The sequence below is a fragment of the Hyla sarda genome, chromosome 1, assembly GCF_029499605.1.
Source record: "Hyla sarda isolate aHylSar1 chromosome 1, aHylSar1.hap1, whole genome shotgun sequence".
NCBI classification, from domain to species: Eukaryota; Metazoa; Chordata; class Amphibia; order Anura; family Hylidae; genus Hyla; species Hyla sarda.
Window position 1 is genome coordinate 284880988 of NC_079189.1, and position 25612 is coordinate 284906599.

General features: G+C 43.8%; 1 protein-coding gene across 3 annotated transcripts in view; it reads left to right on the forward strand.

Annotated features, from left to right (window-relative positions):
• The window catches only part of LOC130369280 (kelch-like ECH-associated protein 1A), an 81209-nt gene that overhangs the window by 8440 nt on the left and 47157 nt on the right, over positions 1-25612 (forward strand). Inside the window, exon 1 of one of the 3 annotated variants that reach the window (XM_056574361.1) lies at positions 6165-6405. The exons of the other annotated variants lie outside the window; for them this stretch is intronic. The gene's annotated coding sequence lies outside the window, so the exon portion shown is untranslated. Of the gene's footprint in view, positions 1-6164; positions 6406-25612 lie in introns of those variants that run through there. 3 annotated transcript variants of the gene reach the window in all.

Here is a 25612-nt window from a genome sequence, read left to right on the forward strand (position 1 = left end):
GAGAAGGCATTTGACCGGGTGGACTGGGGCTTCTTGTCGGCTACTCTCTCACAGATTGGGGTAGGAGACGCCATGCTCTCTCGTATCATGGCCCTTTACTTTTGCCCACAAGCCCAAATCAGGATTAATGGTAGGCTTTCTCGCCCCATCACCATCTGCAATGGCACCCGCCAGGGATGCCCCCTTTCACCGCTCCTATTTGTCCTTTGCATGGAGCATCTATTAACGGCTATACGCCAACATCCAGACATAGGGGGTGTCTCTGTGGGGTCTAGCCATTACAAATGCTCTGCTTTCGCAGACGATTTACTGATGTACTTATCTTCTCCCCTCACCACCCTCCCTTCGCTCCTGTCAACAATCCGCCTTTTCTCCCTCTACAGCAAATATAAGTTGAACGCATCCAAATCTGAAGCACTTAATGTGACCATCCCCTCCCATACTGTATCTCACCTTCGCTCCACCTATCAGTTTAAGTGGCAAACCACCTCCCTCAAATACTTAGGGGTGCAAGTGCCTTCTAAACTAACGGACGCATACAACCTTAATTTTCCTCCCTTATTGACCTCGCTCAAACGAGATCTGACTAGGTGGGAGCGAAGGGATTTCTCCTGGCTGGGCAGGGTCAATGTATTTAAGATGAATATACTCCCCCATCTCCTCTATCTATTTGCTTGCATCCCTCTCCACCTCCCCCGCTCGTTCTTTGTGGGACTCACCTCGCTCCAGTCTAGCTTCATCTGGAACAAAAAGCATCCCAGACTTGCCAGACACATTCTCATTAGGCGTAAACGGGATAGAGGCTTAGCACTCCCAGACTTCCTCTCATATTATATGGCATCTGTATTGACTAGGGTACTGGACTGCTGCCGTAGTGGCGACATTAAACAATGGATAATTGTTGAGGGAGCAGCGATTGGCTGCGACTTGAAAGCGTTCTTTTGTTGCCCTCGCACCACTTCACCACCCATCGCCCTCTCGATGCTCCCCCCAGTGCTCTACTCAATCCAACGCACACATAGGACTTACATGTCCGCCTCAACCTCTTTCCCCAGGAGGGACCTCTCACACCACTCTTTCATAATCCCCTTTTTCCTCCCTCCCTATCTAACTCTGACTTCCTGTCCTTCTCAAGGAACACTGGAATCTCACGTTCCATGACCTCGTGACCCAGACCTCACTCAAGCCTCTCTCTGCCCTGGTTCCCGACTCCGCCCCTACGATGACCCAGATGCTACAATATGCCCAACTGCGCCATTTTTAACTGTCCACCAGAAACCCCCTACAACTACACCGCCCCCTAACACGCTTTGAGAAACTCTGTGTTGCCTCCGAGCCCACAACTCATTCGGTTAGCACCCTATATGCCCTGCTTCTTGACTCTACACCCGACCGTCCTCTACCATTCAAATCCGGCTGGGAAAAAGAATTGGGTCACTCCATAGCAGAAGATAAATGGCACACAGCCCTTATAAAATGCCACACTTCCTCTATATCATGTAAATTTCAGGAAACCAATTACAAAATCCTGACAAGTTGGTATGGGACCCCTTCCATGCTAGCTACATACTACCCAGGTCTGCCCGAAACCTGTTGGCGCTGCCACTCAGCTAGAGGTACGATGCTACACATATGGCTTACGTGCCCAACCTTACTTTACTTCTGGACCAACGTACTGGACATCATACACCACATCACATCTGCACGCCTTCCACTCACTCCTGAGATTACCCTCCTTTCCATACTGCCCCCTTCTATACCCAAGGGCTCCTCCCGCCTCTTAATCTTCCTGCTTATGGCAGCGAGAATGGTTATCCCGCATCTGTGGAAGTCACCCTCTCCCCCCACGATCTCCTCGTGGTTACAGGAAGTTTCCCATATCCAAAGGATGGAAGAACTAACTGCAGATACCACTCACCAACTAGCGCGCTACACCATGACGTGGAGTCCTTGGAATACCTTCCTCAATTCCCCAACTTTCACTGCTCTTTATCTTAATGTCCTACCCCACTGATCACATTGCTATACATCGCTAGTGTTGCTCGCGAATATTCGCAATGCGAATTTTATTCGCGAATATCACATATTTGCGAATTTGCGAATATTCGCGAATATAGCACTATATATTCGTAATTACGAATATTCATTTTTTTTGTTGTTTTTTTTTTCACAGTAAACATCACAGTGATCACCCCTCTCTGCTTCCAGCTTGTGTGGTGTAAAGAAGGCTCTAATACTACTGTGTGAGAATGGCGTGCGAATTTTCGCATATGCAAAAATTAGCATATGCTAATTTCCGCATATGCTAATTTTCGCATACGCGAATTTTCGCGTATGTAAAAATAAAACGAGAATATTGCGAATATGCGAATTTAGTGAATATATGACGAATATTCGTCCATATATTCGCGAAATATCGCAAATTCGAATATGGCCTATGCTGCTCAACACTATACATCGCACGCTATCATATTCCCCCCACCCTCACTCTAGTGCGTTGCATCCTGAGCATATATTACCTCAGCTGTTCTGTCTGGTCGTCTGTCGTGGGGGTCTGGAGTGGATCCCGCCTGCAGGAAAGATGCCTTCCTTCATGGAACCCTACTAACCTCTCACTACTCCACCTTTTCTTTCCTCCTCTTCTCTTCACTCAGAAGCAGGAGAGCACGGAGGTGAGAGACGGGCTGGGACTCACATGCGGGCGCGTCCCGCGATTCGAATCCCAGCCCCGCCGTAAGGATTCTGGTTTGATTTGTTATTTATTCCTTTTTATCATTAATTTATGTTCATTATGCCCATGTACTAATGATGTGTTATTAGTAGGACTGCTGTACCTTTAAGAGAGACCTGCAGAGGAAGCTTGTGATCAGCTGTGGCCAATAAGAATCTCCTGCCTGAGTTTAGTGACCTGTCTAGGCAGGAATGAGTTCAGTGTAGAGGAGAGTGTGAGAGGAGAGAAATAGTGTGGAGAGAAGTCAATAAGTTGAGTGCTTTAAAGAGTGAGGAAAAGAGTCATGGAGTTTAAATCAAAGTTCTACAAATGAGCAGCAACCCTACTACAGGTGTTCCACCGCCCAGAAAATAAGCCCAAGTCCTAAGTTGCTGGGAGAAGAAGCAAAATTACCAACAGGGGCCCTGTAGCACAAGTCAGGAATCAGAGTAGAAAGCCTCAGGCAGCTCAGGTCTGAAAAGTCTAATTCCAAGCCTGGCAGTAAACTAATTCAGTGAATGCATTGTAGTAAGTCTCTGGTCAGTGTCAGTTGTCTCCAATCTAAAGTCTAACATCTAAAGTCTAAAGTCTCCAGTAATTAAGTCTAGTCAAGTCCAGTTATATAAAAGTGGAGTATTCTAAAAGTCCCAACGTGCCCAGCCATTTCACTACTGACTATCTCTGCCGCTCTCTGTTATATATACCCTGCTTTGGAAAGACTGTAATGCTATGGGTTTAACATCTGCCTGCAATTTTCCTCAGTAAACTCCTCAGTGGTTTTCCATAACCTTGTATCTGGTGTCTTTATTGCCCAGCACTTGGCCCAGGAGAACTGCTTTACCTTGGAGCGTGGTGGTTAACGCAACCCTGGCATTATGAGTGATTGTCTGCCTGTTCAATGCACCCCAACACTAACATTACAGCACGCCAATTTAGCCCACCACAAAATATTTGCAAATGCTTTGGATCGGATGAATGATGTCTAGGTCACATGATTCTTCCCAGCCCTTTTCTACACAAAAGCTTCTATAGGACTGTGGGAAGAGTTGCTAGTTCAGCCTCCTTTTCCAGAGAGAGGTGTACCTAAACCAGTCTAGGTTTGGCTTTTCCAGAGAAACATCTCCTACCTGTGTTCCTACTAGGCATACATACACCCAGTTTAAAGTGTTATTCCTAGGTTTAATACTGTTCAAGAAATAGCCTGTTCTGTTTCAGTCTATGCTGTAAATGTAAATTTCCCAAGTTCCAATTTCATTAAAAGAGTATTTTTTTTAGCCAGAGGAAAGTAATGATGAACAAGGGGTTCCTCTGCTTACCCTACTCTCTTTAGTGACCTACTGTTAAAGTTATTGCTCTAGGGCTCAACACAATTCATGTTTCCTGTGTATGCCCTACAAACTAAAAATCTGTAAGTTGAAATACACTGCTCAAAAAAATAGAGGGAACACATAAACAACACAATGTAACTCCAAGTCAATCACACTTCTGTGAAATCCCAGTCCACTCAGGAAGCAACACTGATTGACAATCAATTTCACATGCTGTTGTGCAAATGGAACAGACAACAGGTGGAAATTATAGGCAATTAGCAAAATCCCCGCTTCTCAGTTCCTATGCTTCCTGGCTGATGTTTTGGTCATTTTTAAATGCTTGCAGTGCTTTCACTCTAGTGGTAGCATGAGATGGAGTCTACAACCCACACAAGTGGCTCAGGTAGTGCAGCTCATCCGGGATGACACATCAATGTGAGCTGTGGCAAGAAGGTTCGCTGTGTCTGTCAGCATAGTGTTCAGAGCATGGAGGCACTACCAGGAGACAGGCCAGTACATCAGGAGATGTAGAGGAGTCCATAGGAGGGAAACAACCCAGCAGCAGAACCACGACCTCTAGCTTTGTGCAAGGAGGAACAGGAGGAGCACTGCCAGAGCCCTGCAAAATGACCTCCAGCAGGCCACAAACGTGCATATGTCCACTAAAACGGTCAGAAACAGACTCCATGAGGGTGGTCTGAGGGCCGATGTCCACAGGTGGGGGTTGTGCTGAAAGCCCAACACCGTGCAAGACATTTGGCATTTGCCAGAGAACATCAAGATTGGCAAATTCATCACTGGCGCCCTGTGCTCTTCACAGATGAAAGCAGGTTCACACTGAGCACATGTGACAGACGTGACAGAGTCTGGGGACGCCGTGGAGAATGTTCATCTGCTTGCAACATCCTCCAGCATGACCAGTTTGGCAGCTGGTCAGTAATGGTGTGGGGTGGCATTTCTTTGGGGAGGGCCGCACAGCCCTCCATGTGCTTGCCAGAAGTAGCCTGACTGCCATTAGGTATTAGATCCTCAGACCCCTTCTGAGACCATATGCTGGTGCGGTTGGTCCTGGGTTCCTCCTCATGCAAGACAATACTAGACCTCATTTGGCTGGAGTGTGTCTGCAGTTCCTGCAAGAGGAAGGCATTGATGCTATGGACTGGCCCGCCATAGGTTCCCCAGACCTGAATCCGATTGAGCACATCTGGGACATTCTGTCTCGCTCCATCCACCAATGCCACGTTGCACCACAGACTGTCCAGGAGTTGGCAGATGTTTTAGTCCAGGTCTGGAATGACATCCCTCAGGAGACAATCCGCCACCTCATCAGGAGCATGCCCTGGCATTGTAGAAAGGTCATACGGGCACATGGAGGCCACACACACTACTGAGCCTCATTTTTACTTGTTTTAAGGACACTACATCAAAGTTGGATCAGCCTGTAGTGTGGTTTTCCACTTAGATTTTGAGTGTGACTCCATATCCAGACCTCCATGGGTTGATAAATTTGATTTCCATTGATAACTTTTGTGTGATTTTGTTGTCAGCAGATTAAACTATGTAAAGACGAAAGTATTTAATACGATTAGTTCATTCAGATCTAGAATGTGTGATCTTAGTGTTCCATTAATTTTTTGAGCAGTGTATTTGCACCTCAGTAACACAGAAAGACACAGCTCACGCTGGACAGTACAGTTGCTTGTGCACGGAACTCACTATTGCCTTGGCAACTGTACTGCCCAGCATAAGCTACGTCTCTCTGAACCAATCTTTGCAGAACAGAATGGAAACCGATGCTGGACTTAGAGACAGTGACCAAACATTTATTCACCTGCTCTAAAGACTGTAACACTCTACTCTGGGCCACAAAATTATTGCATTTTGATTTATACAGTGTTCAAGTTGTTTTTATACAATCTTATTCCTGCACATTGCCTTATGGGAACAACTTATCTAACAAAAGTATTGTTGGACTCACAGGGGACCACCAGGTTAGCTACATCACCATACCACGTGACATATAACCATCTGCTTTTCTATAGAAATACTCCTAGATAGCCTGCACAACAACCCTCATCACCCTGTTGGGTACCACACATTAGTTGCCCCTTCTGAGCTGCTGGCTGGAACTTTGCCCTCTCCTCCACAATGATTTTAGATGAGTCATTGTCACTGGCTCATTGCCAGACAGCCCTCATTGCTGCCGTGCACACATACAGCACTTCTGAGCCGTGCATTATGATTATCATATACTGAGGAGCGGTCGCTGCACAACTTGCAAACTATCTGAGGAATCCTGTCTTTTCACTTAAAACTGCTTAAAGTTACATGTCGGTTAGAACCTCCTTCAGCTTGTGTGAAAGTAAATGTGGTGTGACTACAAAGGTAAGTGTTCATGAGGGCCTATCGGTCTCTTCTTTGTCTACAGCTGTTACATAGTAGTCTATATGTTTCTTTACACTTCCCAAGTACATGATTTTAGGAAAATAGACTATCTCTACCCCTAGATGACACAATGGCCTTGCCTTCAACCTCTGCACTTTGTTATTTAATTCAGTCTCCACCCATTTTCTTGACAGATTACAGTACAGATTGTAAAATGGGAAACTGGCAGTCAGATTGGTGTGTTTTCTAAGGATATACAAGACATGCTACCTAAATGGTCTATTCACACATACAGTTTTCTGTGCAGAATTTCTGCTGCAGATTTCAATGTAAACTAAATGACTGAATACAGCATGAAATCCTGCACATCAAATCTGCACAGAATACTGTATGTGTGAATAGACCCTAATGGGGAATTATCCAGTGCTATCTGTGCAATAGTGTGCCCAATAAAAATAAAAAAAAAGTTAAAAAAAAGCTAAATTAACCCCTTAAGGACCAGGCCCATTTTGGACTTTATTTTTTTTTAAATCAACTGGTGCCATAAAGTTACACAGATTTGTAAATTACTTCTATTAAAAAATCTTAACTCTTTTAGTACTTATCAGCTGCTGTATACTACAGATATATTTCAGTCTGACAATAGAGCTCTCTGCTGACACCTCTGTGAGTACTGGAAGGCTTCCGATTTTTAAATAGAAGTAATTTACAAATTTGTTTAACTTTCTGGCACCAGTTGATTTGAAAACTTGTTTCCACCGAAGTTCCCCTTTAACCCCTTAAGGGCGCAGTACGTACTCAAACGGCCCCTTTTCCGAGTCCTTAAGGACTCAGGACGTTTGAGTACGTCCTGTCAAATCCCGGCCCCCCGCCGCTAGCTGAAGGGGAGCCGGTGCCCGATGCCTGCTGAAATCGTTCAGCAGGCATCGGGGCATATCGCCCAGGGGGGTCATTATGCCCCCCCATGTCGGCGATGGCCGCAGATCGCTGGACAATTCAGTCCAGCGATCTGCGGCAGATTCCGGGTCAATCGGGTCTCCAATGACCCGGTGACCCGGAATTACAGGCTGTTCGGGGCCGTCTCCGACGGCCCCGAACAGCCAGAGCCTGCAGGGGTGAGGTGGCACTGGTGCCACCTCACGATCGCCCTGATTCGTCGGCCGGATTACCGGCCGACCAATCAGGGCGCCTGCTGCGGGTGTCACTCCCGCAACCCGCTCCGCCCCTCTTCCGGAGGACGTAAGCGGGTGTGGAACGTGCACCCCAGGTGCTGGGGACCCCGATCCCCGGCGTCAATGTTGGGATCGGGGCCCCAGGAGCGACGGCCGCAGCGGCGACGACGAGGGACTGACCTCATGCGGCTGGATCGTTGGAGGTGAGTGACAGCCTCCTGCTGTTGCTTAGCAACAGCTCCCAGCATGCAAAAAGGGCATGCTGGGAGCTGTAGTTATGCAACAGCAGGAGGCAGACCACCACAACTCCCAGAATGCCCTAATGGGCATGCTGGGACTTGTAGTTTTGCAACAGCTGGAGGCACATTTTTTCTATGGAAAAGTGTACCTTCAGCTGTTGTGTAACTACAACTCCCAGCTTGCACCAACAGCTAAAGTGCATGCTGGGAGTTGTAGTAGTGCATCTGCTGGTTGCATAACTACAACTCCCAGCATGCCCGTTGGCTGTCGGTGACTGCTGGGAGTTGCAGTTTTGCAACAGCTGAAGGCACACTGAGTTATGTAGAAAACCAGTGTGTCTCCAGCTGTTGCATAACTACAGTCCCCAGCATCCCCAGCCAAAGTAGTATGCCTCCAGCTGTTGCATAACTACAAGACCCAGCATGCCCTTCCGCTGTCTGTACATGCTGGGGGTTGTAGCTTTTGCAACAGCTGAAGGCACACTGGTTGCAAAACACTGAGTTTGTTACCAAACTCTGTGTTTCACAACCAGTGTGCCTCCAGCTGTTGCAAAACTACAACTCCCAGCATGCACTGATAGACCGTACATGCTGGGAGTTGTAGTTTTGCAATAGCTGGATGTCCCCCCCCCCCCCCCCCCCCAATGTGAACGTACAGGGTACACTCACATGGGCGGAGGATTACAGCAAGTATCCGGCTGCAAGTTTGAGCTGCGGCAAATTTTCTGCCGCAGCTCAAACTGCCAGCGAGAAACTACTGTGAACCCCCCGCCCGTGCGACTGTACCCTAAAAACACTACACTAACACACAATAAAAAGTAAAAAACACTATGTATACACATACCCCTACACAATCCCCCTCCCCTCCCCAATAAAAATGAAAAACGTCTGGTACGCCACTGTTTCCAAAACGGAGCCTCCAGCGGTTGCAAAACTACAACTCCCAGCATGCACTGATAGACCGTACATGCTGGGAGTTGTAGTTTTGCAACAGCTGGATGTCCCCCCCCCCCCCCAATGTGAACGTACAGGGTACACTCACATGGGCTTAGGATTACAGTAAGTATCCGGCTGCAAGTTTGAGCTGCGGCTCAAACTGCCAGCGTGAAACTACTGTGAACCCCCGCCCGTGTGACTGTACCCTAAAAACACTACACTACACTAACACACAATAAAATAAAAAGTTAAAATCACTACATATACACATACCCCTACACAGCCCCCCTCCCCGATAAAAATGAAAAACGTCTGGTACGCCACTGTTTCCAAAACGGAGCCTCCAGATGTTGCAAAACAACTACTCCCAGTATTGCCAAATAGCCACTGACTGTCTAGGCATGCTGGGAGTTTTACAACAGCTGGTGGCACCCTGCTTGGGAATCACTGGCGTAGAATACCCCTATATCCACCCCTATGCAAGTCCCTAATTTAGGCCTCAAATGCGCATGGCGCTCTCACTTTGGAGCCCTGTCGTATTTCAAGGCAACAGTTTAGGGCCACATATGGGGTATCGCCGTACTCGGGAGAAATTGTGTTACAAATTTTGGGGGGTATTTTCTGCTTTTACCCTTTTTAAAAATGTAAAATGTTTGGGAAAAGAGGCATTTTAGGTAAAAAAAAAACTATTTTTTTTACATATGCAAAAGTCGTGAAACACCTCTGGGGTATTAAGGTTCACTTAACCCCTTGTTACGTTCCCAGAGGGGTCTAGTTTCCAAAATGGTATGCCATGTGTTTTTTTTTTGCTGTCCTGGCACCATAGGGGCTTCCTAAATGCGGCATGCCCCCAGAGCAAAATTTGCTTTCAAAAAGCCAAATGTGACTCCTTCTCTTCTGAGACCTGTAGTGCGCCAGCAGAGCACTTTTCACCCCCATATGGGGCGTTTTCTGAATCGGGAGAAATTGGGCTTCAAATTTTGGGGGGTATTTTCTGCTTTAACCCTTTGTAAAAATTTAAATTTTTTGGGAAACCAAGCATTTCATGTACATTTTTTTTTTTTTTACATATGCAAAAGTTGTGAAACCCCTGTGGGGTATTAAGGTTCACTTTACCCCTTGTTACGTTCCCCAAGGGGTCTAGTTTCCAAAATGGTATGCCATGTGTTTTTTTTTGCTGTCCTGGCACCATAGGGGCTTCCTAAATGCGGCATGCCCCCAGAGCAAAATTTCCTTCAAAAAAGCCAAATGTGACTCCTTCTCTTCTGAGACCTGTAGTGCGCCAGCAGAGCACTTTTCAACCCCATATGGGGTGTTTTCTGAATCGGGAGAAATTGGGCTTCAAATTTTGGGGGGTATTTTCTGCTTTAACCCTTTGTAAAAATGTAATTTTTTTGGGAAACCAAGCATTTCATGTAAATTTTTTATTTTTTTTTTACAAATGCAAAAGTTGTGAAACCCCTTTGGGGTATTAAGGTTCACTTTACCCCTTTTTACGTTCCCCAATGGGTCTAGTTTCCAAAATGGTATGCCATGTGGGGCTTTTTGCTGTCCTTGCACCATAGGGGCTTCCTAAATGCGGCATGCCCCCAGAGCAAAATTTCCTTCAAAAAAGCCAAATGTGACTCCTTCTCTTCTGAGACCTGTAGTGTGCCAGCAGAGCACTTTTCACCTCCATATGGGGTGTTTTCTGAATCGGGAGAAATTGAGCTTCAAATTTTGGGGGGTATTTTCTGCTATTACCCTTTTTAAAAATGTAAAACTTTTGGGAAACCAAGCATTTTAGGGATTTTTTTTTTTACGTATGCAAAAGTCGTGAATCACCTGTGGGGTATTAAGGTTTACTTTACCCCTTGTTATGTTCCCCAAGGGGTCTAGTTTCCAAAATGGTATGCCATGTTTTTTTTTTTGCTGTTCTGGCACCATAGGGGCTTCCTAAATGTGACATGCCCCCCAAAAACCATTTGTCGCTCCTTCCCTTCTGAGCCCTATACTGCGCCCGCCGAACAATTAACATAGACATATGAGGTATGTGCTTACTCGAGAGAAATTGGGTTTCAAATACAAGTAAAAATTTTCTCCTTTTTACCCCTTGCAAAAATTCAAAAATTGGGTCTACAAAAACATGCGAGTGTAAAAAATGAAGATTGTGAATTTTCTTCTTCACTTTGCTGCTATTCCTGTGAAACACCTAAAGGGTTAAAACGCTGACTGAATGTCATTTTGAATACTTTGGGGGCTGCAGTTTTTATAATGGGGTCTTTTATGGGGTATTTCTAATATGAAGACCCTTCAAATCCACTTCAAACCTGAACTGGTCCCTGAAAAAAAGAGAGTTTCAAAATTTTGTGAAAAATTGGAAAATTGCTGCTGAACTTTGAAGCCCTCTGATGTCTTCCAAAAGTAAAAACACGTCAATTTTATAATGCAAACATAAAGTAGACATATTGTATATGTGAATTAAAAAAAAATTATTTTGAATATACATTTTCCTTACAAGCAGAGAGCTTCAAAGTTAGAAAAATGCAAAATTTTCAAATTTTTCATAAAATTTTGGGATTTTTCACCAAGAAAGGATACCACAAAATTTTACCACTATGTTAAAGTAGAATATGTCACGAAAAAACAATCTTGGAATCAGATTGATAACTAAAAGCATTCCAGAGTTATAAATGTTTAAAGTGACAGTGGTCAGAATTGCAAAAAGACCAGGCCAATTTTATTTTTGCATTTTCATTTTTTCCTCGACTTCTAAAAATCATAACTCTGTTATATTCACTGTGTAGAAACGGAAGCCCCCAAAAGTTACAAAATGGCATTTTTCCTTCAATTTTGTCGCACAATGATGTTTCCATTTTGCTTTAGATTTTTGGGTAAAATTACTGATGTCATTACAAAGTGGAATTGGTGGTGCAAAAAAATAAGCCATCATATGGATTTTTAGATGCAAAAGTTAAAGAATTATGATTTTTTAAAGGTAAGGAGGAAAAAACAAAAGTGCAAAAACGGAAAAAGCCCGGGTCCTTAACCCCTTAAGGACTCAGCCCCTTTGGGCCTTAAGGCAATTATATTTTTACGTTTCCATTTTTTCCTCCTCGACCTTCAAAAAATCATAACTCTTTTATATTTTCATCCACAGACTAGTATGAGGGCTTGTTTTTTGCGCGGCCAGTTGTCCATTGTTTTGCACAACCAAAAAAATACTATTTGTGTGGGGAAATTAAAAAGAAAACCGCAATTTTGCTAATTTTTGAAGGTTTAGTTTTCACGCCGTACAATTTACGGTAAAAATGACATGTGTTCTTTATTCTTTGGGTCAAAACGATTAAAATTATACCTATGATAACATACTTCTCTATTACTGTTGCGCTTAAAAAAAATTGCAAACTGTTTAACCAAATTAGTACGTTTTAAATCCGCCTTTTTTGAAGACCTATAACTTTTTCATTTTTCCGTATAAGAGGCAGCATGAGGGCTAATTTTTTGTGCCGTGATCTGTACTTTTTATTGATATCCTATTTGCTTTTATAAAACTTTTAATACATTTTTTATAAATTTTTTGGGGGGAATAAAATGTTATAAAAAAGCAGCTATTTTTTTTTTTTACGTTCACGCCGTTCACTGTACGGTATCATTAACATTTTATTTTAATAATTGGGATAGTTATGCACACGGTGATACCAAATATGCATATAAAAAAAATTTACACTTTTTGGGGGGAAATAGGAAAAATGGGACAATTTAAGTTTTTATTGGGGGAGGGGGTTTTTCAAATTTTTTTAACTTTTTATTTTTTTAACTTTTTTAAAAACTTTTTTTACTTTTATTTTTACACCTTAATAGTCCCCATAGGGGACTATTTATAGCAATCATTCGATTGCTAATACTGTTCAGTGCTATGCATAGGACTTAGCAATGATTAGTATTATCGGTCATCTTCTGCTCTGGTCTGCTCGATCGCAGACCAGAGCAGAAGACCCGTGGAAGGCAGTGGAGGCAGGTGAGGGGACCTCCGGCTGCCATGCTGGATGATCGGATCGCCGCGCCGCGGCGGGTGATCCAATCATCCTTTCAAAGTACTGCACTGCCGCAGATGCCGTGATCTGGATTGATCACGGCATCTGAGGGGTTAATGGCGGACATCCGCACGACCATCACTGGCGGGTCCCTGGCTGCTATCAGCAGCTGGGACCTGCCGTGCATGACCTGAGCATCGCTCCGATGCTCGTGGTTATGTATAGGACGTAAATGTACGTCCTGGTGCGTTACATACCAGCTCACCAGGACGTACATTTATGTCCGGCGTCGTTAAGGGGTTTAAAAAAATAACGATCAGAGCAAATGACCCCAGGAGATGGCTGGAGGCAGGTTAGGGGACCTCTGGCAACCATGTTGGATGACCGGATCCCTGCGGCAGCAATGCAGGCGATCCGATGATCCATTTAAAGTACCGCACTGCCACAGATGACGTGATCTATATTGATCATGGCATCTGAGGGGTTTTAGGGCGGACATCTGTGCAATGGCGGATGTCCACCATTACCAGCAGGTCCCTGGCTGCTGATAGCCCCCAGGACCTGCTGCGCATGACTGGACTGGTGCTCACGATCATGGCGGAGCGTAAATGTACGTCATGGTGCATTAAGTACCACCATATCATGACGTAAATTTATGTCCATTATGGAACTCCTGTGCATGTTTAATGTGCAGGATTTGAAGCTGTGTTAGGTCATTTAGTTTACATTGAAATCTGCAGCATAAAATCCTGTGCATGAAATATACGCAGAATACTGTACAGTGGTCCCTCAAGTTACAATATTAATTGGTTCCAGGATGACCCTTGTATGTTGAAACCATAACTATATGGAAACCTGGTAATTGGTTCTGAAGCCACCAAAATATTATATAGATAAAGCAAGTCCTTATATATAAAAGTAAGAAAGAGCTGCTAGAAGCTGTAAATCACTGTCTATGTAGAGGACAGGAGCTTCTTCAGGGTCCTATACAGTACACTCAATGTCCTAAAAAAGTTACATGGAGCTGACCATACTTGGTGTCCAAAGGAGCAGGTAACTGTGGCACAGGTAAATAGTAGTAGTACAGAACATGTAATACCTCCCTGTACTGTACGGGGCGCTACCAGACAGCCAGTCAGTGCATGCACTTCAGTAATACAGGTGTGGTACCAGTGAATGCCCATTCTAATTGGTCAGTTCTTCCAGCCATTGACACGTTTCACAGTTCTGGACTGTCCATAGCATTGTATGTTGAGTCTGGTTTCAAGTTACAATGGTCCAGAAAGGACCATTGTAAGTTGAGGCCATTGTAAGTTGAGGGATCACTGTACATGGCTGAGGTGGCTGATGTGTGGGAGGGAGAAAAATGGAATTGTGGGATTTGTAGCCAAAAAAGAAAACTCAAACAGGAAATACCAGTTCACAAAAAGCTAGCCACAGTGTTATGGGAATCTCACAACATAGCCATTTAGCCCCTAGACAAGTGCAGATCCTTCCTAAGCATGTCCATTACTGTCTGCCAGGTCTGTACTAAAATCACCTTATGGTGGATAACCCCTTTAACATCTGTAGTGGCTAAGATTTTTGAGGGTTTTCTGAGAGATGCTATTCTGAAATCTCTTAATGAAAATACCCTTCTCACACAGCACAAACATGAGTTTATGCTGGATCGGTCCTGTCAGACTAATCTGACAAGCTTCTATGAGGAGGTCAGTTATAGATTGGATCGGGGTGAAGCTGTAGATGTATATCTGGACTTTTCTAAGGCATTTAATACTGTTCTACATAAAAGGTTAGAACATAAATGAGGATGCTGGGACTATGGGAGGATAAATAAAAATGGGTTATCAACTGGCTAAGTGACAGGAAACAAAGGGTGAGTATCTATATGGAACTTACTCTGGTTGGGTATCAGTAACTAGTGGGGTACCACAGGGGTCAATACAGGGTACACTTATTTTCAATATGTTTATTAATGAGCTTGTAGAGGGATTACAGAGTAGAATTTCTATATTTGCAAATGACTAAACTGGGAAAGGTAATAGACACAGAGGATGATAACATAATTTTACAGAGAGATCTGGGGAAGCTGGAGGTTTGGGCACAGACATGGCAAATAAAGCTTAATATGGATAAATGTAAGGTTATGGACCATAAAAACTAAATGTACAAATACAGTATGTGCTAAATAATAAGACATTAGGTAAAACTTCTACCAAAAAGGACTTGAAGGTATTGGTGGACAGTAAGTCTTTAGTGACCAGAGCCAGGCAGCTGCTTCCAAGGCTAAAAAAGTAATGGGATGTATCAAAAAGGCATAGAGGGTCGTGACAAGAACATAGTTTTGCCTCTGTATAAAGCATTGGTCAGACCACATATAGAGTTTTGTGTCCAGTTTTTGGCACCTGTATATAAGAAGGACATGGCTGAACTGGAGAGGGTGCAAAGGAGGGTGACAAAGATAATTGGTGGTATGGGAGGATTACAGACCAATACATAAAAGACATCTTAGGGGTGATTTGATCTCAATGTACAAAAATTTGAATGGTCAATACAGACATCTTTCTAGTGATCTTTTTATACCTAGGCAGATAACCATGACAAGGGGGCATCCTCTAAGTCTAGTGGAAAGAAGGTTTCACCATTATCACAGATGGTGATTCTTTACTGTGAGAGTAGTGAGACTATGGAACGCTCTGCCACATGAAGCTGTGATTTAGGGGGAGTGGCTCCCTCTGTAGCCGTGCATCCCCTCCCCTATTTCATAGGAGGTGGTTTGGATTGATAGTGGATCCAACATGTCACCCAGCCAGAGGCTGCATGCCCAGCAGAGGTGAATGAGTAATAGGGTCCCATCCGATATGAGGCCACCTCCGCGTGGTGGATGGGGGGACACGTTTTGATCAAAGTGTGCTAAGAGCCTCCATTTTGTTGACCAAGTGTGCTGCTGCCATTTTCTTTTTTTTACATGTTTTGTACTTGCCACAGCAGCGTGCACCCGTGTATTGGGTATAGGTGCTGGCTACATTTTAGTTTTTGCTGTGCAATTTAGGGGGAGTAGCTCCCTCAGTAGCCGTGCATCCCCTCCCCTATTTCACAGGAGGTGGTTTTGGGTTGTTAGTGGATCCAGCATGTCACCCAGCCTGAGGTGAGTGAATATTAGGGTCCCATCTGATATGAGGCCACCTCCGCGTGGTGGATGGGGGGACACGTTTTGATCAAAAATTGTGCTAAGAGCCTCCATTTTGTTGACCAAGTGTGCTGCTGCCATTTTCTTTTTTTTTTACATGTTCTGTACTTGCCACAGCAGCGTGCACCGTGTATTGGGTATAGGTGCTGGCTACATTTTGTTTAGATTTATTTTGTTTTTGCTGTGCATGATGTTGTGATGTTTGACTTAATAAATATATTCAAGGGGGTCTAGATTTTTTGGGGGGGAAAATATAATATTACAGGTTATGGATACTAAATTTATGTAGATGGTACATTGATCCAGGGGTTCTTCTGATTGCCATATTGGAATCAGAAAGGGATTTTTCCTCTGTCATGAAGCAATTGGCATCAGCCTCATGGTTTGCTTTTTTGCCTTCCTCTGGATCAACACAGTAGAGTTTTAGGTTGAACTCGGTGGACTTTTGACTTTTTTTTAACCTTGCAAACTATGTTACTATCTAGCTATTATACAGATTGTCCACAGTATTTTTAAAATTCCCTATGACCTGGAGCATCGATCGCGCCTGGGAGCCCCCACCAGCTGTGTCATCTTCTTGCGTGTAATGGCGATGCACAGGCCGCGACACTCCCATTTTGATCCTACCATAGACATTACATATAACATGTGTAACAATGGGTTGTGGCCAGAATTAACAGAATTACCCATGAGGAACTGTCTAGGGTTAGTTTAACTCCTTAAGGACGTAGGGCGTACCTGTATGCCCTACGCCCGATCCCGGTGTTTAAGACGGGGTCACGCCGTGACCCCGCATCACACCGGGTCGGTCCTGGCTGCTAATCATAGCCGGGACCCTGGGCTAACACTGCGCGGCATCGATGGTTGTGCCGCGCGCTGTTAACCCTTCAGACGCGGCGATCAAAGTTGACCACCGCATCTGAAAGCGAAAGTAAATGCTTCCAGGCAGCTCAGTTGGGCTGATCGGGACATCGCGATAAAATTGTGATGTTCCGATCAGCTGGGACGCAGGCGGAGGTCTCCTTACCTGTCTCCGCGGCGTCCGATCATCGATTGATTGCTCCAGGCCTGAGCTACAGGCTTGAGCAATCGAGCCCCTATCTGACTGACCCGTGCAAAGCTATGGCTTTGCAGGGATGAGCATAGGAGATCAGTGTGAGCAGTGCTATAGCGCCCTATGGGAGCTATAGCACTGCAAAAAATTCCAAAGTCCAAAATAGTGTATTTTTGGTCACTTTTTATATAATGAAAAAATGAATAAAAAGCGATCAAAAAGTCTGATCAATAAAAAAATTGTACCGATAAAAACTTCAGAACACGGCGCAAAAAAAGAATCCTCATACTGGCCCGTATGCAGAAAAATAAAAAAGTTATAGGGGATGGAAGATGAGAATTTTTAACATATACATTTTCCTGCATCTAGTTATGATTTTTTTCCAAAGTACGACAATATTCAACCTATATAAGTAGGGTATCATTTTAACCGTATGGACCTACAGAATAAAGATAAGGTGTTAGTTTTACCGAAAAATATACTGCGTAGAAAAAGTTACAAAATTACATTTTTTCTTCAATTTTGTCGCACAATGAATTTTTTTCCAGTTTTCCGTGGATTTTTGGGTAAACTGACTAATGTCACTGCAAAGTAGAATTGGTGGCGCAGAAAATAAACCATCAAATTGAATTTTATGTGCAAAATTGAAAGCTTTATGATTTTTAGAAGGTGATGAGGAAAAAATTAAAATGCAAAAACGGAAAAACCCTGCGTCCTTAAGGGGTTAAGATGTAGCTTGCACATCTCTATCTCCTGCTAGTGGCATCAATTGATAACCAGTTGTCAGTTGGAAAATTTCATCCAATCTGGTTACAGCCTACCAACATTGAGACGTGCAGAGCCTGCAGAAACTGGAAATCACTATAGTTTGTGTCCTACACTATGGGCTGTACTCTAGTGCAGACTAGGTGACGAAACTTCCATTTTGCAGCATATCTTGTGCACTTTATAATGTAGATATTGTTTACATATTGTTAAAAAGGTGTATAGGTAGCTGCATCCCGACAATAGGGACAATAGTGTTACTGCCAGACGAGTACTAATGTGAAAAGGTTGTGTATCCCATACAACCTGCAAACAATGTATAAAGTGGGGGTACACTTTCCTCAAGTCTGGGCTTCATTATCACCAATAAATGGGTGTATATAAAATATATGTATGAAATGATGTAGATCCAGTGAATTAATTTAAAACAATTTATTATTACAATGATAGTGCTTGTGGTGTTCTTTGTAAGGGCCCTTACATCGGACTCACCACAATAAGCAAGGTAGTGAATGTAAAAAATATTCACACAATGAAAAAAAAAAATAGACATATAATATACAGGGTAAAAAGTTCTGGTATCCCAGTGTGGCAAATAGTCTGTAGCGCTTATAGATGTATGCACGGAGATCGTGCCTTGTATGGTTGATTACAAATAGTCTGAGTAGCGATGTCTCTGTATAGCTTGTATCTGGTCAGGATACTTCATACGGAAGTATGTTGGTAATGCATTAAAATCAATGCACTCTGCGGCACTGGGGTTTCCTTGTGTGTATCCCACTCTACCTTGGCGGCACAGGCATAGAGATTGGTGAGTGGGATATAGATAGTCTCTTAATTGTAATCCTGTGGGTGCATGAGGCTGCGCTCTGCGGTGCTGGGCAAACTACCCTAGGGTAGTAAGGGGCCGTATATAAACTCAATAACTAAACCCCAAGGCCGAAGCCCGGGGTATAAACCCCTATTGCTTACCCCTTAAAAATTAACTTTTATTAATTAATGTTAAAAGATAGTTCCCTACAACAAAAAGATTAAAACTGACAACCAGGTGATCCAAATATAGCAGTGAGTGCGTTAAACAGGATCAATGTCCTCTCGAGTGCTAGGTAGCCCTGCAGTGGCTGCCTATTCTGAGGATCACTCTGATGTCGCTTAAAAAATACACACAATTGCTGCCTCTACATGTTTCGCCGCCTCCGCGGCTTTCTCAAGAGGCAATGGTGGCAATGGCATTTTCATGAATGTTTATCATGTGGAAATATGTTGAAACATTATTTGTATATATACAGTACATGGTGATCAAGATAATAATAAATGATGTAAGGATGGCAAAAAAAATAATAAATACATACATATTATAATCATGCGTATGTAGAAATGTTTGTGATAATAAGATAATAGGTTGATATCATATATATTGATTCATAATTGGAATGGTGATTTATTATACTGAGTTGGTGTTACGTTGTATTGAGACTATAAACTGCAAGCACATATTGCAGAAGTGTGATGTTTGAGCTATGTGTCCTACTGGTAATGGGAGTAATCCGGATATCACAATGCATTTATGAGTAGAAAAAACTATATATGTGGTCTCTATCTAAATGAATCCGAAAATTTCCAGTTCAGCGTTTAAGCCTTTCGGGGCCAAAGTTTCCATCTCGTAGATATATCTGGACTCTATCCTTGACATCTTTGAAATAAAATTGCCGCCTCTCCAGTCGGGTTGAACTGACTGTAGGGCTGCGAACTGTGTACCCCTAATGTGTCAGTTGTGCGTTTCCTTGTAGTGGGCAGAGAGTGTGTGTTTCTTGTATCTGTAATGCAGAGCGCTCCGGGCCCCGCTTCCCCTCCGGAGCGCTCGCAGCATCACTTCCCTGCTTGCAGCGCCCCGGTCAGCGAGTCTGACAGGGAGCGCTGCTCTGTGTCCCTCGGCGGGGATGCGATCCCCGTGGTGGGACGTGCCCGCCCGCGGGTCGCATCCCGTGTCCCTCACTGGCCCCGTCCTTCTGCTCAGTCCCGGCGCGCGGGGCCCCGCTCTCTAGGTCGCGTGCGCGCAGGGTCTCTCAGATTTAAAGTGCCAGTGCACCATTAATTGGTGCCTGGCCCAATTAGTTCTAAGCACTTCCCACTCCATAAAAACCCACTTCCCCTTCCTGTCCCTGCCAGATCTTGTTCCCTTGTGCCCTGAGAATGCATTCCTGTGTGTTCCATTGCCTGTGTATCCAGACCCTTGCCGTTGCCCCTGACTACGAACCATTGCTGCCTGCCCAGACCTTCTGCTACGTCCGACCTTGCTCTTGCCTTGTCCTTGTGTACCGCGCCTGTCTCAGCTGTCAGTGAGGTTGAGTCGCTATCGGGTGAAACGACCTAGGGGTTACCTGCCGCTGCAAGTCCATCCCGCTTTGCGGCGGGCTCTGGTGAAAACCAGTAACCCAGTAGATTCCGTTCCCCTCGTACGGCCCACGTCATCACCTTACTGACACAGAGGATCCACCACCCGTGTCCTCCCCGCTTACCAGTCCGGATCCTGAAAATTGGTGTAGATGGAAACTGTCGAATCTGATGTAGCTATTTTTAGATGTCGGTTTATGGTATGTACTGCATATGGCTTGGTTGTTATGAATTGTAATTTGGAGGTCTTTTAATTCAATTGTGTCTGTACTGATGTTGGGTGTGAATTTGAGGTTATATGTATTATTGTTTAATTGTTCTGTAAATTGGTGTAATTGTTGAGGGGTGCCTTTCCATTCTATCAAAATGTCGTCTATATAGCGTTTCCAGAGGACTAGGTTTGCTTTGAGTTCTGAGGTGAGTGTGTGGTCCTCCCAATAGGCCATAAAGAAGTTTGCGAAACTCGGTGCAAATCTGGTCCCCATTGCTGTTCCGATCAACTGTAAAAAGAACTGGCCATTGAAAAAGAAGAAATTGTGTGAAAGGATATATTGGATGCCTTCTAGTATAAATTGAACCTGATTTTGGGGTATGTCGCTATTTTGAAGAAAATGGTTTATTGCTGTGATGCCTTGTTGGTGATCTATACAGGTTTTTAGTGAACTGACGTCTAGGGTGGCTATGCACCAATGGGATTGCCAGCTTAAAAATTCTATGAATTGAATGGTCTAAGTTGTATCTTTAATGTATAATTTGGTTTGTTTGACAAAAGGCTGTAAAATAATATCTATGTACTCTGACAGATGTGATGTAATGGATTGTATATCTGAAATAATGGGCCTACCTGGGGGTTTAATTGGAGTTTTATGGATTCTTGGGATACAGTAAAAGATGGGTATGCATTTTTCAGTATGGATGATATATTTGTATTCTTGTTTGGTGAGTATATGTTGTTGCAAGGCTCTATTGCATATTGATTGTAGACTTGTGTGGAAAGTTTCAGTCGGGTTGTGAGGTAGGGTTTGGTAGGTGTTTGTATCAGATAATTGACTATTGCATTCTGTGTTATCCATATCCGTGTCCATTATAACAATTTGTGTTGTGGTAATGGTGTGGGCAATAATGGTTGTCTCTGTGGATAGTAGTCACGTGTTCTGTTGTGTGCATCTGTTCTGGTATATTGATTGTGATTGGGTGGTTTGGTGGTGTAGTGATGTGGTGGCCGATATTGGTTGTGCGGACTGTGATTGTGTGGGCTGTGATAATTGTGGTTTTGTTGTTGCCTGTGTCTCCAGTTGTGAGATTGCTGGTAGTATTGGGTTCTTCTTGGTGTCCTTGGTGTATAGTGTGAGGTGTGGTGGTGTTGGGATAAAAAAGGAGTCTCTGTTAGAGGTTGATACCTATTAGAAGTTGTTATATTGTATGAAATTCTATTTTCAATTTGTGTGTGTTGGTTGACAACTGTCCGAGGTGAGTGTGCGGTCCTCCCAATAGGCCATAAAGAGGTTTGCGAAACCTCTGGGGCCTCTTTTCCATTTGGAAAGACATACCCCATCTATAAAAGGTCTCTCAGCAGACAATGCAATCAGAGCAAAAATCAAGCCATAAGGCAGAGAGAACTGCCTGTAGAGATCAGAACCAACATTTTGTTAAGACACAAATCTGGAGCAGGGTACAAAACATTTCTGCTGCACATAACTTCAATGCGAGCCCAGTGGCCTCCTGAGCTCCAAAAATCCTGCATAACAATGGGAAAACTTCCAGAAGGTCAACTATAACTGCAGCATTCCACTAGGGCTTTATGGGAGAATGGACTTTTTGGCCTCAATTCTAAGCGTCATGGTTGAAAAAAAACAGAAAACCCTACTGTGGGGGTGTTTTGCAGTGGCTAGGACAGGGCAACTGGTCAGGCTTAAGGGAAAGTTAATTGGAGCAAAAGATATTCTTCATGAAAACCTTATTCAAAATAATCTGGATCTCAGACTGGGCCATAGGTTTACCTTCCAACAAGAACATGGTCCTAAGCACATAGCGAATATAACACAGGAGTGGCATAGGGACAACTATGTCCTGGAGTGGCCCAGCCAGAGCCATGATTTGAACCTAATCTAACATCTCTGGAGAGACCTAAAAATGCTTTCCTCTGACGGTCCCCATCCTGACAGAAAATCCTCAAATTCAGGAGTGTAAACCTTGTGATATCATACCCAAAAAGACTGGAGGCTGCAATCTCTGCCAAAGGAGCTTCAACTAAGTACTAAAAGGTTCTAAATACTTACGTCAATGCAATATTTTAATGTTTCCTATTCATTAAATGAACAAAGATTCCTAAAAATCTACAAATACATAACCACTATTATTTTTTTGAGAAGCGCAGATAAATTCTAAAGCACCATATATCATTTGATAACCTCAAACAGTTTGATCCATAAATGCATAGATAAAGAATGTTATGTCTAACCATTGGTTCACATAGCATCACACACCAAAATATGCACCTTAAAGGGGAAAGCTGCCTTTAGACATCTTATCCCCTATCCAAAGGATAGGGGATAAAATGTCTGATCATGGGGGTCCTGCGGCTGGGCACCCCGCCATCATCACAGCACAGAGGAAAATCTCTGTGCGTGATGACGGGGCAATACAGGGACCAGAGCACCGTGACGTCACGATCCATGGCTCCGCCATGGGGGGCGAAGCCATGATGTCACGTGTTCCAGCCCCTTTATCGCCCCATCTTCACGCACAGAGATTTTCCTCTGTGCTGTGATGACGGCGGGGTGCCGCTACTGAGAACGCGGGGATACCCAGCTGCAGGACCCTGCAATCAGACATGTTATGCCCTATACTTTGGATAGGGGATAAGATGTCTAGGGGCGGAGTACCCCTTTAACCCCTTAATGACCAAGCCCATTATCACCTTAAGGACTAGGCCAATTTTATTTTTGCGCTTTAGTTTTTTCCTCCTCGTCTTCTAAAATCCATAACTCTTTTATATTTCCATCTAAAGACCCATATAAGGGCTTGTTTTTTGCGTGACCAATTGAGCTTTGTAATGAAACCTCACATTTTAGCATAAAATGTACGGCAAACCCAAAAAAAAAACTTTTTTAGGGAGGAAATTTAAATGAAAACCAAAAAATTTTGTACATTTTGGAGAGTTTTGTTTTCACACTATACACTTTACGGTAAAAATGATGTGTTCTTTATTCTGTGGGTCAATACGATTAAAATGATACCCATGGCTAGATACTTTTATATTTTTGTACCGCTTAAAAAGAATCTAAAACTTTTTGCACAAAATCAGTAATCTAAAATCGCCCTATTTTGACCACCTACAACTTTTTCATTTTTCCGTATATAGGGCAGTATGAGGGCTCATTTTTTGCGCCGTCATCTGTACTTTTTTTAGATGCCACATTTGCGTATATAAAACTTTTAGATCATTTTTTATTAAAATGTGACAAAAAAGCAGCATTTTTGGACTTTTTAAATTTTTTAATTTACGACATTCATCCTACGGGATCATTAACATTATATTTTGATAGTTCGGACATTTACGCACGCGGTGATACCAAATATGTTTATTTTTTTTTAATTACGCTTTTTGGGGGTAAAATGGGAAAAACTGCCAATTTAAATTTTTATTGGGGGAGGGGATTTTTCACCTTTTTTAAAAAAAATTCAATTTTTTTTTTTACACTTTTTATGCCCCCATAGGGGACTATCTATAGCAATCCTTTGATTGCTAATACTGTGCAGTGCTATGCATAGGACACAGCACTGCTCATTATTATCGGTGATCTTCTGCTCTGGTCTACCCGATCGCACACCAGAGCAGAAGACCCCGGGAGACGGCCGGAGCTAGGTAAGGGGACCTCCGGCTGTCATGCTGGATGATCGGATCCCCGCAGCGCTGCGGGCGATCTGATCATCCAATCAAAGTGCCGCAATGCTGCAGATGCCGTGATTTGTATTGATCACGGCATTGGAGGGGTTAATGGCGGACATCCGCGTGATCACGGATGTCGGCCATTACAGGCGGGTCCCCGGCTACTACTAGCAGCCAGAACCTGCCGTGTATGACGCGAGCAGCCTTCTGATGCTCGTGGTCATACACAGGACGTAAATGTACGTCCTGGTGCGGAAAGTCACACCAAATCAGGACATACATTTACGTCTGTGGTCGTTAAGGGGTTAAGGTGCATGTAATCAGGGGTCAAGTCCTGGGAAAAAAAAGTGTGGGAACTCACTCAAGATTTCCACTTAAAGGAGTACTAGACATCTTATACCCTATCCAAAGGATAGGGGATAAGATGTCTGATCCCGGGGGACCCCAGCGTTCTCCCTGCTGCACCCGGCGTTTGTTTAGAGCATTGAGTGCACCGCCGGAGGCTTGTGATGTCACGGTCACGGCCACTCAATGCAAGTCTATGGGAGGGGGAGAGATGGCCGTCACCCCCCCCTCCCATAGACTTGCATTGAGGGGACATTACTGTGATGTCATGAGCCTCTGCCCCGCATCACCAGTCATCTGGCACGGAGCGAAGTTCACTCTGTGCACAGGATGTCTGAGGTGCCGCAGCCGAGATCGTGGGGGTTCCCAGCAGCAGGACCCCCATGATCAGATGAGATGTCTAGGGGTGGAGTACCCCTGTAAGGGCTGGTCCTGTAGGACTCCTGCTAATGGGAACTGTGTTCCTGCTGTGGAAAAAGTGCAGGAACTCCGTTCCCATGAGTTCCTGCAGGACTTGAGCCCTGCATGTAATGTTTTTGATGGGAAGACACTCTTAGGGCGAGCATTGCAAGTACACCAAAATAAGTGACAAGTCATCATAAATGCTTATTATATAAATGCTTAAATATTTCCCTTTCCACCTATTTAATTTGTTGAGGTGGAAATATATGTCATGTAACCCTATACCCCCATGTTTGTAATAAAATTAGTTTCTTTCATGTCTATATCGTGTTTCTATCCTGCATTCATCAGTAGTTGTGGTGGTTTATGGTAGCACATAGCTGTCTTTATCTCAGGACTCTCAGCAGTTGCCTGGAGATTGACTACACAGAAAAACATTTGCACTTGTCCTGAAAAGTGTTGAGTCATTGCTGTAATTCCCATCAGCAGAGAGAGCTTTGACCCCAGAATAAGAGAGAGAAGGACAGAAGTGCGTAGATTTGTCTGCCAGTATTTCCACCACTTCTTAGCTTTTGTTTTTAGTATTTGTTGTCTACTATTTCTGTTCGCTCTATTTTTACTTTTCAGAATCACCTCATGCATGGATAGATACTAATGCCTCAGATCAGGCTGGCATTTTAATGGCAGAAGGACTTGTACCTTTCCAGTAGGTACACGACTACAAAAGCTGTAGATAGATATAAGCATTGCATTAGATAATATAGGCTTTTGTAGCAGCTATAGAAAAATGACAGGTATGTAG